This window comes from Urtica dioica, chromosome 1, assembly GCF_054948205.1.
Source record: "Urtica dioica subsp. dioica isolate 48M chromosome 1, U.dioica_male_clone48M_v1_H2, whole genome shotgun sequence".
Lineage (NCBI taxonomy): Eukaryota > Viridiplantae > Streptophyta > Magnoliopsida > Rosales > Urticaceae > Urtica > Urtica dioica.
In genome coordinates, this window is record NC_142756.1 from 54,791,349 (window position 1) to 54,807,718 (window position 16,370).

General features: G+C 42.8%; 1 non-coding gene across 1 annotated transcript; it reads right to left on the reverse strand.

Moving 5' to 3' along the window:
• Window positions 1–15,815: 15,815 nt before the first annotated feature.
• LOC149408134 (small nucleolar RNA R71) lies at window positions 15,816–15,921 on the reverse strand. Its single transcript, XR_016301823.1, has one exon. It is a non-coding gene; the product is annotated as a small nucleolar RNA R71 (small nucleolar RNA).
• Between the last annotated feature and the right edge of the window lie 449 nt (window positions 15,922–16,370).

Sequence of the window (16,370 nt, forward strand, 5' to 3'; positions counted from 1 at the left end):
TTAGTACTTCACCAATACGCCCTGTTCGGAATGACATAGTGAGTCCGAACTCTGACTTTCTCAAATGAGAATACTAAGGTGTGAAATGGCATGTCTCATTTCAGGATTAAGGTAAGCATGATGCAATTCATACATAGTGACTTCGAGACATAAGAGGTTAAATGGTTTGTTCTTATCTTGTCTCTAAATGTGCACTGGTCAATTCAGTACCTTCGGAAGATACCTAGAAGAACTATAGAGTCCCCAACTCTCAATGCCTCATAACCAGACATCATAGATTCTTCTAACAATCATACTGAGGTCAATAGTCCTTTGACCCTTAGATTGCGAATATATCGTTTTAAGCAAACTACGCAGAGTTTGTTCATGCAAATCTACATTTGTCTCTTCGTAAGTTGTTTAGTTTGTTTATGGACTAAAAGACTAAGGTTTTATCATAAAGCTTCAGACAAGGAAGATTGAATGAACTTTCAACTTTATTAATGAATAAGCAATTACAAGCAAGAGTCTTCGTAAGACTATATGACATCAAATGTACATTAATAGACACTACTACTCTTCTTGTGGGCACCATTGACAACACTTAGCTGCCATTACGAGAGCCAGAGAAAGTTTCTCTATCTCGGTGTAGCGTGTTTCCGCGTCGAGTAAGGCTTTGCTCACGTAGTAGATCGGCCATTGGACCTTGTCTTCTTCGCGGACAAGGACATCAGTTACAGCTCTTTCAGAGACGGCGAGATATACGTATAGTGTCTCGCCTTCTCTTGGTTTAGAGAGGAATGGTGGGGACCCAAAATAAGCCTTCATTTCTTGGAAGGCACTTTCGCATTCGTCCGTCCACTCAAAGCCGTCTGTCTTCTTTAGAGCTTTGAAGAACGGTTGACACTTGTCGGTGGCTTTAGACACGAAGTGTGTCAGAGCTGCAATCCGACCGGTCAGGCTTTGTACCTCTTTGACTCGTCTTGGCGACTTCATTTCAAGGAGTGCCTTGATTTTTTCCGGATTCGCCTCTATGCCTCGTCGGCTGACGATGTAACCGAGGAACTTCCCGGATTCAACCCCGAATACGCATTTGTTGGGGTTGAGCTTCATTTTATATCGGCGGAGGATTGTGAACATCTCCCTTAGGTCGCGTACGTGATTGTTTGCCAGTAGGCTTTTAACGAGCATGTCGTCCACGTATACTTCCATTGTCTTGCCGATTTGATCGGCAAAGATCCGATTTACCAAGCGCTGGTACGTTGCTCCCGCGTTCTTAAGGCCGAAAGGCATGACCTTGTAACAATAGAGACCTCGATCGGTGACAAAGGTCGTCCTAATTTGATCGGGCTCGTGCATTCGAATTTGGTTGTAGCCAGAATAGGCGTCCATGAAGCTTAGAAGTTCATGGCCGGCCGTGGCATCCACCAGTTGTTCGATGCGCGGGAGTGGAAAGCAGTCATTAGGGCAGGCTTTGTTAAGATCTTTGTAGTCTATACAAATTCGCCACTTCCCGTTAGGCTTTTTCACCATTACCACGTTGGCGACCCACTTGGGATATTTAGCCTCTCGAATGAAGTTTGCGGTTAGGAGTTTCTCGACCTCTTCATTTATGGCCAGGTACCGTTCCGGGTTGAACGTTCGTCTAGCCTGCACTTTTTCGGCGACTTTTGGGTCATCGTTCAGTCGGTGCACTATTACCTCGGGATCTATTCCGGGCATGTCTGCATGAGTCCATGCAAAAACGTCCTTTAACTCCCTGAGGAAGGCAGTAAGCTGAGTTTTGATGGCGAGTGGAAGTTGGGTGCCGACCTTTACAACCTGATCAGGCTTAGATTCGTCCAGGACGATTGGCACAAGATCATCGGAGGTTTCCACCTTGAGTCTTTCGATTTCATCCCGGGGGTCAAGTTCTCCGAACTTCCTTGCATCCCTTGGGTTGCATGGGAAATCGTCTTCCAGTTGGAAGATTGTGTTGACCGCTTTTCCCGCGGATTTGCCATCAACTCCTTGCACGTAGCATATTCTGGCTTGGGATTGGTCTCCAACCATAATGCCAATTCCATCTTCGGTGGGGAATTTCACTAGTAGGTGGTACGTGGAAGTGATTTCCCTTAGCCGGTTCAACGTGGGTCGCCCAATGATTAAGTTATAGGGCGACTCCTGGTCAACCACTAGGAATGGGACCATGTGAACGGCCTCAATTCCCCCAGGGGTCCCAAAGGTGATCGGCAGGTCAATGATGCCCTCGGTCATAACCTTTTCTCCAGTGAACCCAAACAATGGCGTTTGGGTCGGAGTCGGACGCAGCCCCCCGAGCTTCATGCGCTCTAGGGTGGACTTGAAAATTATGTCGGCAGCGCTGCCGTTATCGATGAGAACCCTTTTCACCAGGTTGTTAGCCACTTGGGCTTTGAGCACGATCGCGTCGTTGTGCGGATGCACAACTCCCTTGGCCTCCTCATTGGTGAAATACATCGTCTCGTGAGGCATGGACGGAGGTTCTTCATATGTGAAGTTAACGTGCATAACAGCTTCTTCCTGAGTCACGGCCCTAAGGAATTTCTTCCGTTGTAGGGCTGAATCTCCATCTTGTGGACCTCTCAATATGGTGGTTACCACGTGAAGTTGTGGATTGGCATTGGCAGCAGCCGTGGTTCGGTCGGCAGCAGCGGCTGTTCCTCCTCCCTGACCAGACTGTTGTCTGTTCGTGGTGGGGCCCGCAGTGCTAATCATGCGTAACACGAACTCCTTCAGCTCACCCCGTTGGATCAAAGCCTCGATTTGTCTTTTAAGATTGTAGCATTCCGAGGTCAAATGACCGTATTCCCGATGGAACTCACAATATCTGGATCGATCGCGAGTTGCAGGATCCTTTTTCATTGGAGCCGGGGGCGTGAACTTGTCACGTGCCAGAGCCAGAATCCGTTCCGGCGCCTTGTTCAGCGGCGTGAACGACGAGTACCCTTTGAAGTTTTCCGCAAGTCGCGGCTTCTGGGGTATAGGGGGTTGGTTACTAGAAACCTGGTTCCCCTTGTTTCGCCTTTTACGAGGTTTGTTCTACTCGTGGCTAGGTTCTTCTCGACGACGAGAGCTTTGATTAGTGCTCTTGCGGCCGTCGAGGTAATCTTCGACTCCCATGATGGTCTTATCTCGAGTCATTAACTCGGCCATGGTAGAAGGGACACGGCCGACAACGGACTTGAGGAAGTTACTTGTGCGCAAGCCTTCTATGATAGCGGCAATTGCGTCACCGTCGTCAAAGCGGTCGACCTTGTTTGACTCTTCAGTGAATCGGGCGAGGTATCGTCTAAGAGACTCGCCACTCTCTTGCCTGATTGACCACAGATACATCTTGGTCTTCTTTTGGACCATAGATGTAGCGAACCGTGCTAGGAACATGTCCTTCAGGTCTTTGAACGAGTGGATGCTTCCTGGCCTTAAGTTCTTGAACCACTCAAAACCGGGTTCGGCGAGAGTCAAACTAAAAGCTTGGCACATCGCGCCAGGAGAAACACCCTGCATCGTCATCCAGGTTTCATAGTGCTGGATGTGGTAAGCAGGATCTTCCTTCCCATCATAGGGAGTGAGGATCGGGAGCTTGAAATTCCCCGTACAAACCTCAGCCAGTATCTGAGCCGTGAAAGGCGATGAATTCTCCTCAATGACCCCATAGGCGCTTCCACCTATTCCGTATTCTCGGAGATCTCATACCTCATTTCGAAGGTTGTGGATCATAGTGACCACATCGAGACCGGTCGTTGGAGTAACCCCTTGTTCGGGAGGAGTCACCTGCAGCCTCTCGTTAGACCCTTGACCTGCGCGGCGGTTCCCGTTAGTTGGGGCTGCCAGCGGGATATTGGGTCTAGAGCTTAGTTGCTCTCTCAGATCATTGCCACGCCCAATGCGTTGAGCAGTGAGGCGGTCCCTAAGGTCAGGGCTAGTCGTACGGAGGCGCAGGCTTCGTCTGCGACGGCGCGCTCTCCGCGTGACATTCTCCCTCGGACCTAGTCGGTCGAGAGCTGAACGTCGGGAATTCCCCTTTTGAGAAGCTGCCGGCGCATCGCCTGTTCGGGGTAAGGGATTCGACGGACCGGCTTCAAACACGGCGGGGAGTCCTCCGTCCTTCGTGAGAGAAGTCTCGATATCCTCCGACTCACCAGTACCCTCGTAATCAGGGTCGCGGTCGCGGCTTTCCTCGTTGAGGTTCTCAGGATCCCCGTTGGGGATTACCGTGTCAAGCATAGGTTGCTTCGCAGCCAGTCGGCTGTGGTACCTTGCGTTCCTCGCCTTCAGTCGGCGGATACTCTCCTCTAACTCCATGATGCGGTTGTCCCTGCTATCAGGAGATGGAGATGGTGAGCGGGTCGAGCACTTTTCGTGGAGCGACTCTTCGTCACCATGCGCTCGGGAGCGCAAGAAGTATTTCTTGGTCCCAGTGACGTTTTCGGGGTTGTTCACGCCCTCAAAACGTACGGGTGGTTGGCTACTCATCGTTTCTCAAGTTCGAGAAAGCTGAGTTCGCAGAAGAAAAGAAGAAGATGAACATAAGGGATTTCGGGCTGAATAGGTCGGGAAGTCCCCTCCTTCTAGCGCCAAAATTTTGTCGCACGAAAATGAACAACTATTGAAAACCTCGGGCGGTTCGATCCAAGGCCGGACCAAGTGATCGCACCCGGGCCAAGAGTGTGAACTCGATAGTCTCGAGCTAGGGTTTTCTCCGATCAACCCGCCTCTCGGGAGAGGTAGGGGGTGAGGAGGAGGAGTGACCGTGCCTTGGATGTCGGCTGCCTACGTACCCGTGCGTGGGATCAGGTCAGAACGTAGTTCAAGCGTATGTGGCGCAGTATGAGGCGTGGAACCTCGGTGGAGAAGCGTGCTCGACGAAGGAGACGAGGCGCGATGAGTCCTCGGCAGCGTCTCAGAACCTCGGAGATCGCGTACGCGTCTAGCGTGTTAGACGCGCGGGGGGAACTCTAGTCGAGAACCCTAGGGGCGTGCTTGAGCACCGGAGAACGTTCGGTCAGAGGGAGCGACGTCCGGGATGTCCCCGAGAGTGCTTCGGAACCTCTGAGAACGAGTGAGAGAGAGTAGAGAAACTGCTTCAGGCCAAAAATGGCATCAAGAGAAGCAGAGAAGAGTAAGAAATCGAGCGTGTCGATAGGAGATGAAGAGATCATCTTCCCCTCAATGAGAGGGGGTTTAAATAGGTGTTTGAAGACCCTAAGGGGGTCCTTTGGCGTCCATGTGGGACTAGGAACGCGCCCCTTTTCAAGAGGAGGCGCACAACCCGCGGCGCACAACCAGCGGCGCAACGCGCGGCGCACAACCCGCGGCTCACAACCCGCGGTGCATGATCTGCGCCGCTCAACGCGCGGCGCGGCCTTGTCCGGGCGCGGCGCGCGCTGGGCTTCGTTTCTGCGGGCTTTTCGCGATCGTCTCGCTTCCGGGCCCGTTGAGCTATTGTGGGCATGGTACTTTTGGTTTATGACAAAAATGTTTGTTTGACGGATAGGACTCAAGTTGATGCTCGACTCGAGGAGAGATCCTCGACTCGAGGAGACCGACTCGAGGCTCAACTCAAGGAGCGAGGCTCGACTCGAGGAGACCGACTCAAGGCTCAACTCGAAGAGCGAAGCTCGACCCGAGGGGACCGACTCAAGGCTCAACTCGAAGAGCGAGGCTCGACTCGAGGAACCGACTCAAGTCTCAACTCGAGGGGCTAAGCTGACTCAAGGAGTCAAGAGTTTGGACGAGGGTTTGGAGGCTTGCTGCTCTTCAGGACCTCCGGCCTGACCATCGGCCCTTTGAGCGACGTACCTTCTCGGTGTCTCGGGTTTTCCGAAAATGACCGACAACACAAACGCTGTCTATTCTTTTCAAAAGTACCATCTTTTATAGACGTTTATTTACAAGCACTGTGTAATGTAATTTTTTATATATATATATATAAAAATTTGAATATTACAAAAAATTCATGCACACAGTTTCAATATATATTCCAAAATCCGAACCTAAACATACCAATACGAATTTTTAATAATCCATTCAATAATTTCAAAATTAAATTCTATTATTCGTACTTTGTACCGTATATTTAAACCGAAACATATCAAACCATGTAAACGAATGTTCATGCACCGGAAACACACTCACTTTACATTCACATCTGACGATTTGACTTCCGTGTCCATAAAGTTTAACACCATTTGGTACCATTCTTCTCGATACGCATCTATTGCCTCATCTGTATAACTCTTCAACTTTTCAAACTAATAATATATAAAAACGAGTTGTTTGTGAGTGAAACAATATATTACGTATTGAATATGTGTATTTAAATGTGTACATACCTCTTGCAAACATTTATGAAAATCTCGAGTTTCAACAATGTTTTTCATCATCATTGAAACAAAATAGCCACATTCAATAATTGTTGAAGGTTGTTTCGGTACCTGTAAAAAATATGTTAGACTGAAATATATAGTAATGGATATACTAGTTTAATTGTGCGTATATATACCTTTTGAATTTTCCATGAAAACTTCTTGTTACCGACAAAGCTATCGAATGCTCTACACATGTATATAAAAGTTATAACAAAATAATCATAACTATTAATTTTAAATATATATATATATATATATATATTTTTATATATATATATATATATATATATTTATGTTTTAATATACTCACAAGTCCACTATCGAATTCAAATGAGGCGGAACTCTTTTATAATTCATGGGATCAAGAAAGTATGCCGTGCGTTTGCTAACATCCACCACCAGAAGAACCCAATGAAAACTATCAAAAAAATAATGTAAGTTAACATAAATTTAACCCGGTTAAATAAAAAGATATTTCTGGTGTAATTACTTACTCATAACTATAAGGCGCGAGTAATAATTGACCAGGGAAACACTCTTTCATTACCTTAAAAAGGTGTTCTGATCGCCCTATAGGCTCGTCTAATTGAGTTACAGACGGATTGCTAAAGGCGAATTTTCGCAATTCTCCGTCAACCCGCATATAATAACCTAAATGTCTACAAAAGGAAAAGAAAAACACAGAAGCTATAATAAAATCAATGTTATTATACTTAAAAATGTTTTAAAGTTAATATAAGAATACCGTATATGAATTAGAATACAGTTTACTCCGATCTCCTTCATGCACATGAATTGATCGACATCTTCCTTCATCAACTTTAATGTGACTTCGCCGTTGAACACACACTCGGTACAATAATACTTAAACGACTTTAAGGTACAAACGACCACAAATGGATTAAATACAGAGAGAGAGAGAGAGAGAGAGAGAGAGAGAGAGAGTAAAATAATTCTTACACGACTTTAAGGTTTGAAATACCAGCGAGTTTCCTTGGGTCTGGTCCACTTAGCCGGTTGTCATTAAGCCGCCTAGGAATAAAACTTTAATCAGGAAGCGGCAATTTTAGTCTAGCTCTGTCACTGGGTTTAAGCATATAGAGACTATATTTCTAACATGCATGTTAATATAACAAGGTCCAATTTGTTCCAAAAACAGCGAATTACTATTCACATGTTAGTTCTGCAGGCAGTGAATTTGATTATCTTGAAAAAAATAATAGTTATCAAAACATATGTAGTGTTGCGAGAAAAATAAATTAAATAATAACAATAAAACCAAAGATGCAGCAACCCGTAAACTTTAATTAGTGTCTAAATCTGTAAATATGTTTGATATGGAACACTTGAAGAGAAAACACAACTCGGAATCAAAATCAGTAAGAGCCATTCTGATAACAAACTCATACATGCTTTCCATGGACTACTTGAGAAGAAAGACTACCACTTTAGTAATCGTGTCGGGTTACGTAACTAAAAATAGTTCCCAAGAGCAGGTTATCAGATAGCGAACGAAAAAAATTAACTAACAGAGAGAAAAAATATCAAGAAGATTAACGTTATCCTTTCCTTTTATAGCATTATACAAGATAACATAGCGGTGTAGAATTGATCATTAGTGAGAAACCTTATTATAGCCCGAGAAGTAACAAGTTTAAGAAGTGACCCCGGCATAAAACTCAATAAATTTATACTTGCAAATGAGAGAAATGTACTTACGCAAAGTGACAATATATCAATATGCAATTAAATTTCCCATTCGGCAACATGCTTTTAACAACGACTATATGCATATGTAACATGAAGAAAGAGCTAGCCTTTCCTAAATTTGAAAAGAAATTAGGGAAATTAAACTTTAATTAGTGTCTAAATCTGTAAATATGTTTGATATTTGACCTTCGTTAATTAATATAGGTCATAACAAAGTGGATAAGCACGACAAGGGCATAGTCAATATCCCTAATGGATAATTTAAATCTAATAAACTAATTTGGTTGAATTATTTTTTTATGAATGTAAGGACTTATAAATCCTTTTGTTATATGATTCTCTTCTTTTCCGTACAAGTAAAGTTAGCAAACTCTAATTTTAAATGTACTTTTAAAATTGATCACATATAGAAGAGCATAATTAATATTGATGACGATGTCAAATGAATTTATTTCAACAACAAAGAAAAAAAAAAAGGCAAATCAATGGGTTTTGTCAAAAATAAAAATCCATATTTTTTTGACAAGGAAGAGAGAAACTTGACTTTGAATGTTTCCGAAGTGTCATATCAAATTTTACATAGTGCGTACTCTAATGCTATGTCGATTCGATCAATCAAATAATTAAAAATTTACATATGGATTCATAAAAATATAAGGGCCGGCTAAAGAAGTAGCCAAAATGACATCTCTACTTTAAAATTATAGCCAAACTATTAACATATTTAGGAAAATAGCCAATTTATCATGACAACATTCTAATATTCCAATTATACCCTTAGGTTAATATTATTAACTATCATAGTAAATAATATCATCCATAACAAAAAAAATTAGTAAATCTAATTAACGATAACAAAAACTACATTAAATCTTATTTGTCGTAACAAGAATAATAGTAAATCTTATTTACCGTAACAAGAACAATAGTAAATCTTATTTACCGTAACAAAAACAAAAGTAAATTTTATTTACCGTAATAAGAACAACAGTAAATATTATTTACTGTAACAAGAATAAAAGTAAATTTTATTTATCGTAACATTTTGTAGTTAATCTAACAGGAAAAGCATCAGAGATGAGGACTTGTTAATCTAACAGTAAATACGATTTACTAATTATTTCCGTGAACAATCGAGGACTAACAATCCGACAGTAAATCATATTAACCATTGAGTAAATCATTCGTTTCTATGGTAAATATGACTAGTTAATCTAACAGTAAATACGATTTATTAATTATTTCCGTGAACAATCGAGGACTAAAAATCCGACAGTAAATCATATTAACCATTGAGTAAATCATTCGTTTCTATGGTAAATATAACAGTAAATCCGATTTACTGCTATATTGCTTTTCTCTTTATATTGCTATTCTCTTTCATTTTCACATCAGAGATGAAGATTAGTTAATCTAGCAGTAAATACGATTTACTAATTATTTCCGTGAACAATTGAGGACAGTAAATCCGATAGTAAATCATATTAATCATTAAGTAAATAATTCGTTTCTATGGTAAATATAACAGTAAATCCGATTTATACATATTTGTTAGAAAATTCCAGGACAAACACTTTCAACAAAATTGCTAGCATATTTTCTAGTTAATCTAACAAATTAACCATAAAATAAGTGTGTTAGAAGTGTGTTCGCCGGAACCTCCGTCGCCGAACTGATTCCGCAGAGAGATCGTGGTCATAGATCCGGCGGGCGCGACGACGGTGATGACGCGGTCGGAGACCTCCGCATTGGCGGCGGTGTCGGCGGTGTTTACCGTAACAATGATATATATCAATATTATATATAGAGGAGAAAGAAAAGAGGAAAGACCAAACTTTACTTTACCAACAACACGATCGACAAAAAAAAAAAAAAACAATGAACGCTTCGCATCTGACTTCTCAACAATGGCTTCCATCCTGAGGAGCGCGAAGCCTACGGCGACGCCGACGAGCGTGGGGCCGTTCATTATGACGGAGATCCCGAAGATCTCCACGGCGGCGTTGCACGTCGCTCTGCCGCTCAGAGATCTCAGCAAGATCGCGATCTTTGTGAACGATTGCTCGGCGGAGACCGGAGCTCCGAGCGAATCCACGTCGTTGCTTGCCTTGAGTCCGGCGAAGGACTTCAGTCCCGTCACGAATCGCACTTTCCTCGGCGGCCCCACCATTCTCGGGCCGGTGATGACCGGAGAAGCGACCATCGATAGGGCGGGTTGTGAAGAAGAGGCTGTTCCATGGTCGGCAAGGGTTTGTTTGATTTCTTCCCCTGAAAAATAAAATTATAATAAAATTGAGTCACAAAGAGAAAAGAGAATGGTAGTGATTAAGCTGTGATGAGAAAATTGGTTATTACCTATTTTTCTTTCTGTGGAAGAAAAGAAGCAGCCGAGTTGGGAGACAGGTTCGGAGGCAGAGAGGGATAACTAGGGTTTTGGAGGTGAGAGGAGAGAGAAGCCGAGGAGGTGAGAGAACCACCATTGATGAAGCTTCTGTGAGTGAGTGAGTGATGATTCCGTGAATGAAATGAATTAGGAATTGATTCATGAATAAGAAAAAGAAGAAGAGTGAGCGTACGATGTCATCGAGAATGAGGCAACCGGGATCGAAAGATCGACAGAAGCTAAGGACGAGAAGCAAGAAGAAGAAAAAAATTAGGAGAAAAGGACATTTTGGGTATCTTTAATCATCGTGGGCTATTTCTTTAAATAACTTCATAGTTTGGCTATTATTTTAATCTCCACCCTATCTCGTGGCTAGTTATTAACGAAATTCCCCCAGAACAATATTTTACTTTTCTTTTTATAAAATCAACATCAATCTCAAACAACATATGTATGCATTCCTGATCAGATCATCAGAGAAAGAACATACCAATGATACGATCATAAGCATATTTAAAATGGCTTTAAAACTTGTCTTTTTAGTTATTGCATTGCCATGTTTTTACACAGAATGGTGGTCTAGTGTTTGTGAAGCGCAGAACATCACAGACACAATAAAACCCGGCCAAGCCCTGCGCTACGTTGACCAAATGCTGGTCTCGGCAGACGGAAAATTTCAACAAATAGTGAGAGCGTAACACTTTCTAACATATAGTATATATAAGCAAAAATCAGGGCACTAAATTATTTAGAAAGAAATTAAAATTTGAGACTCAAATAGAACTAGACAAAGAAGAAGAAGCCTCTGTTCATGGATCGTCAAGCTCTTGCTTCAACGTGGCTACACAATCAAAGCCTTTGTTCGTGACCCAAGTAATCTTTTTTCTTTGTGATTGTTCGAGAAAATTAATATGTGGCTCTCAATATTGATTTTCAGGTTCTGGGTTTTATTTTATTTGGTTGTTTTGTGTGAAGCAAAACCCATTAGACTGGCTTTGGTTAGAGACGGAAGCTAATAGCCCCGACCAACGAAACCGTGGATATAGAATTGAGATTAGGAAGCTGAGCAAAGAGGGTGGGGTGTGTTGCAAGAGAGAGAGGGAGAGAGAATGAGAAAGAGACCTGAGAGAGAGGCGGTTGAGATAGGTCTCGCAGATGATGGAGGTGAGCCAGAGGCCGTAGGTGTCGTTGACAGGGTGGAGGATTCGGTAGTGGAAGAAGAGGTAGACGATGACGACACGGAAGAGGATGACCTTTCTCGTACCTATGGAAGCAGCGGAGTCAGAAGGGAAGGGAAGGGAAGAGAGAGAGAGAGAGAGAGAGAGAGAGAGAGAGAGAGAGAGAGAGAGAGAGAGAGAGAGAGAGAGAAGGATACAGACCTGAGCGAGAGGCGGTCGAGATAGGGGGACGCTGGTGAGTTCAGAGGGCATGCCTTCTTTCTCGTACCTGTGGAAGCAGCGGAGTCAGAAGGGAAGGGAAGGGAAGGGAAGGGAAGGGGAGAGAGAGAGAGAGAGAGAGAGAGAGAGAGAGAGAGAGAGAGAAGGATACAGACCTGAGCGAGAGGCGGTCGAGATAGGTCTCGCGGATGATGGGGCACCACTTGGGGAACTGGTCGAGAACCAGATCTCGCAGATGAGCCAGAGGCTGTAGGTTGTCAGGGTGGAGGATTCGGTAATGCTTGTCAATGGCTTGACATTACTCGACAAAGAGTGAGCAAAGAGGGTGCGTCTGTGGAAAACGTGGAGAACATGAGTATTTGGACAATTGGAGAAGAATGGTTATACTCAGATTTAGGGATTTTTTCTATGTTTAGAAATAGAATGAGAATAAACAGCCATATTTTTTACAGCGTTTTCCCATAAACGCTGTGAAACAAAAACTAACGATATAAAATAAATACAAATAAATTAAATTCTGAAACTTACACGTGTCAAGTTATAATTGTAAATTAACTTTTCACAGCGTTTGTATATAAACGTTGTCAAAACTTTTTTTTTCAAACCACGTCTTCTCCACATGGCTTCTTGTAATTCGAGGGAATAAAATGAAAGCGCTTATAAATAAGCGTTGTCTTATGTTTTCCACAGCGTTTCTCTTCACAGGCCACGTGTCTTCTTACGATTCGACAATAAAAAAATGATGTTTTGACGGCATTTTTTTGCCAAACGCCGTGAAAACATGTGCTGTGAAAAAGCTTGATTTCTAGTAGTGGGATGAGGTTCACTCAGCCATTGGCAGAGTAAAATGCTGGACGCCGGATGACGCTCACTCGGCCATTGGCCTAGTGAAAAGCCTGGGCCGAGAGAGGATTCACTCGGACATTGGCTGAGTGAACTGTTGGCCCGGCTGTAGGTTTCACTCGGCCCTTGGCCGAGTGAAGTTGCTGGACCGGCGGAGGATTCACTCGGCCATTAGCCGAGTGAACTGTTGGGTGGACTAGAGGTTTCACTCGGCCCTTGGCCGAGTGAACTTGTTGGGCCTGCTGAGGATTCACTCGGCCATTGGCCGAGTGAACTGATGGGCCGAATGAGATTCACTCGGCCATTGGCCGAGTGAACTGCTTGGGCCGGCCATTGGCCGGGTGAGCTTGTCCGGCCGCCCGAAAGGTCGATCGCGTCGTCGGATCTCGTCAGGCCGATAACAATGTCCTTTTTTCTCCTTTGGGTTGGTCGGCCAAGAAGGCCTTCTAGAAGGCATTTCTAGATATTCTTCACTTGTTCATGACAACTTAAGAAAATCCCATTAAGAATTTTCATGTAAAATTCTTTGAAATGAAATTAATCCACAAGGCCCAATGTACACATCATGGCCGAGTGATTTAGGTCATCATATGACCATGCCAAAAAATTTATTAACATTCATTTCATGCTATGTCCAAGAAGACAAAATTAACCTCTTGACAATTTTCGTAAAACTTGTCTCGTTCTTGTTTTGACTTAGCTTCTAGTTTAACTATTCATACTCGATATGATTAGTGACAGTGACCTCATGTATCCAAATGAACAAAGCTTGAGCTAAATACTTGGACTCAAAAGTTCACAAACATTTTCCAAGTTTTGCTTAATGTCAACTGACTCCACTAAAGAGTTTACACTAAAAATCTCTCGGTTCAAATGAATTTATTTTCTACTCAAGAATTCAACCTAATTGTAATGAGTGGATCCACTGAATATTATCTATGATTACCCTTCATGAATATCATCAGCTAGTCGGGATTTACAAAATTACCATTTTAATGTCCTCGGCCAACGGCGCAACAATTTGATGTCCTCTGGTTAGGGTTAGCGCCAGGCCGTCTCCTGCCGGCTTGATAAGCGTGTTATAAACGTGTTTGTTTGTACTTTCGGAAATTAAAAGAAGTTAGTTCGAGAGCATTTTCATGTGTTTTGGAGTGTTTTTCGTAGTTTTCAGAATTTGGAAGTTAAAAATGACAAATAGAGCATCCAAGGACGACGGAGCAATCGCAAGGAGTTCAGAACATCTTTCGGAGCTCGATTACGAACCCGGAGTTCAAGATAGGTGGTTCAAGGTGAACTGGACCTTCGAAGCAACGCTCAAACTTCCAGAGTCTTGTGCGTTTGCCCTTTGCGGCCCCTGTGCGGTGCATAACCATTTGAAGGCCCTGTGTGCTCACCTGTGCGTTGGTTGTGTGGCGCACAGGCTGCCCAGAAGACCTGTGCGGCGCACAGGAAGAGGTGTGTGGCACACAGACCCCGATTCCTACTTATTTGTTGCGCGTTTTCATTGTAATCCAAGCCGTTGGATGCGATCCGACGACCCATATGAGCTCCAAAAAACCTAGGAAACTTACAAAAACACTTTAGTTTATTTAGAAACATATCTTTGCTTTTATTTTTAGTTTGTTTTCTCATTCGGACGCAAAATCCCGGGAGAGAAGAAGCGTTTAGAGAGGATCATCGTCGCCACAATCTCGTTTTCACCATTCACAATTTTTATCTCTATTCTCTGAACATTTGGAACTCTCGTTTTTATTAATACAATTCAGTTTTTAATCATGATTGCTTTATATACATCTCTGTTTATTCTCTGTTCAATCATGCACTAAATTCATTAAGGGCTATGGTGTAGCGAGTTAGGAATATGGTTATGGATTCAATCATGTCAAATTAATATTCATATGCTCTATCGTGTTTGTTTATTTTAATTACATGTGTAATGCTTGAATTCGATTAGCTACCGTGTTCATGATATTAGGATTCCTTGATGCTCGGAAGAGATTAGGTTAGTCATGCACAAGGATTAATTTATCGGGATACATTCCTATGCTAGAAATAGCTAGGCTGTTTCGGCGTCATGTGAACTTTCTTGCTTTTAATGCTAACCGTTGTTTTTAGGGGTTGAGATCGAGAGAAGATATCCCAGCATAGGTTTAGATTCTTAGATGTTCGAGAGAATAAATCTTAGATTACCATTATCATGAGCATGATTAGCAAATATAAGAGTGTGTGTTTTGTGGTTAATTCCCGAATCCAAATCATAGGAATAACTTGAGAAGCCATAGTTCTTGCTTTCTCATTATCATAATCTATCATTTTTTAATTGTTTTTAATTTTTCATTTGTTTTAATAACCATCACAATCATCAAATCATCGGGTTCAATTCGTGCTAGTAATCTTGTCAATTTAAGTAAACATTTTCCTCGTGGGATCGACTAGCTCGTACTTACGAACTTTACTACTTGAGCGACTACGTGCACTTGCGTACGGAAAAATCGCAACTAGTTTTTAATGCCGTTGCCGGGGAAATTTTGTTTTAATTAAGATTAGATCAAACTAGTTTACTATTTGAACTTCTTGTATTTCTTTTGTATTCATCTATTTTTGTGTTCTCTTTTGATTTTTTGAAGGTGCATGCGAAAGGACGGTGAATCGAGTCTTCCTCCGATCGACCCTGAAATCGAGAAAACCTACAAAAAGAATCGACGAGTAAAGAAGACAAAATCAACGATGGCGAAACCTGGACCCGAACGACCACTCATGGAATATGTGCAATCCACGGTCCAAGGGTATCGCTCGGCGATCAAGAATCCATCGGTTGAAGGGAATCGAAGCTTCGAGATCAAATTGGGGATGATTAACATGGTTCAACAGTATCAATTCTCGGGAGCCCCCAATGAAGATCCGAATGAGCACATCGCAAACTTCAATGAATTATGTGATACTTTCCATATCCATAATATCAGTACTGATGCCATTTGTCTTCAATTATTCCCTTTCTCTCTACGCGACCAAGCAAAGTCTTGGCTTAAGTCGCTACCCGCCGACTCCATTGAATCATGGGAAGACCTCTACAATGTTTTCTTCGCCAAGTTCTTCCCGTTTGAGAAGACAGCCCGACTACGAAACGAGATCCATAGCTTCTGACAATGGGATGGCGAATCTCTACACGAAGCATGGGCTCGCTTCAAAGAGATGCTGAGAAAGTGCCCACATCACGGAGTCACTCTTCCGATCCAACTTCAGATATTCTACTACGGGCTTCTCTCATCCACGAAAACTTTAGTGAACACCACGGCAAGAGGCACAATGTTAACTAAGACACCCACAGAGTTCCATGAACTCCTAAACGAGCAGGCACGAGGCAATGACCAATGCCTGGTGGAGAAACGAATCATGAAGACTGTGTGTTTATGCTTAATTCTCGGATCCAAACCATAGGAATAACTTGTGAAGCCATAGTTCTTGCTTTCTCATTATCGTAATCTATCGTTTTTTACTTGTTTTTAATTTTTCGTTCGTTTTAATAACCATCACAATTATCAAATCATCAGGTTCAATTCGTGCTAGTAATCTTGTCAATTTAATTAAACATTTTCCTCGTGGGATTGACTCGTACTTATGAACTTTACTACTTGAGCGACTACTTGCACTTGCGTATGGAAAAATCGC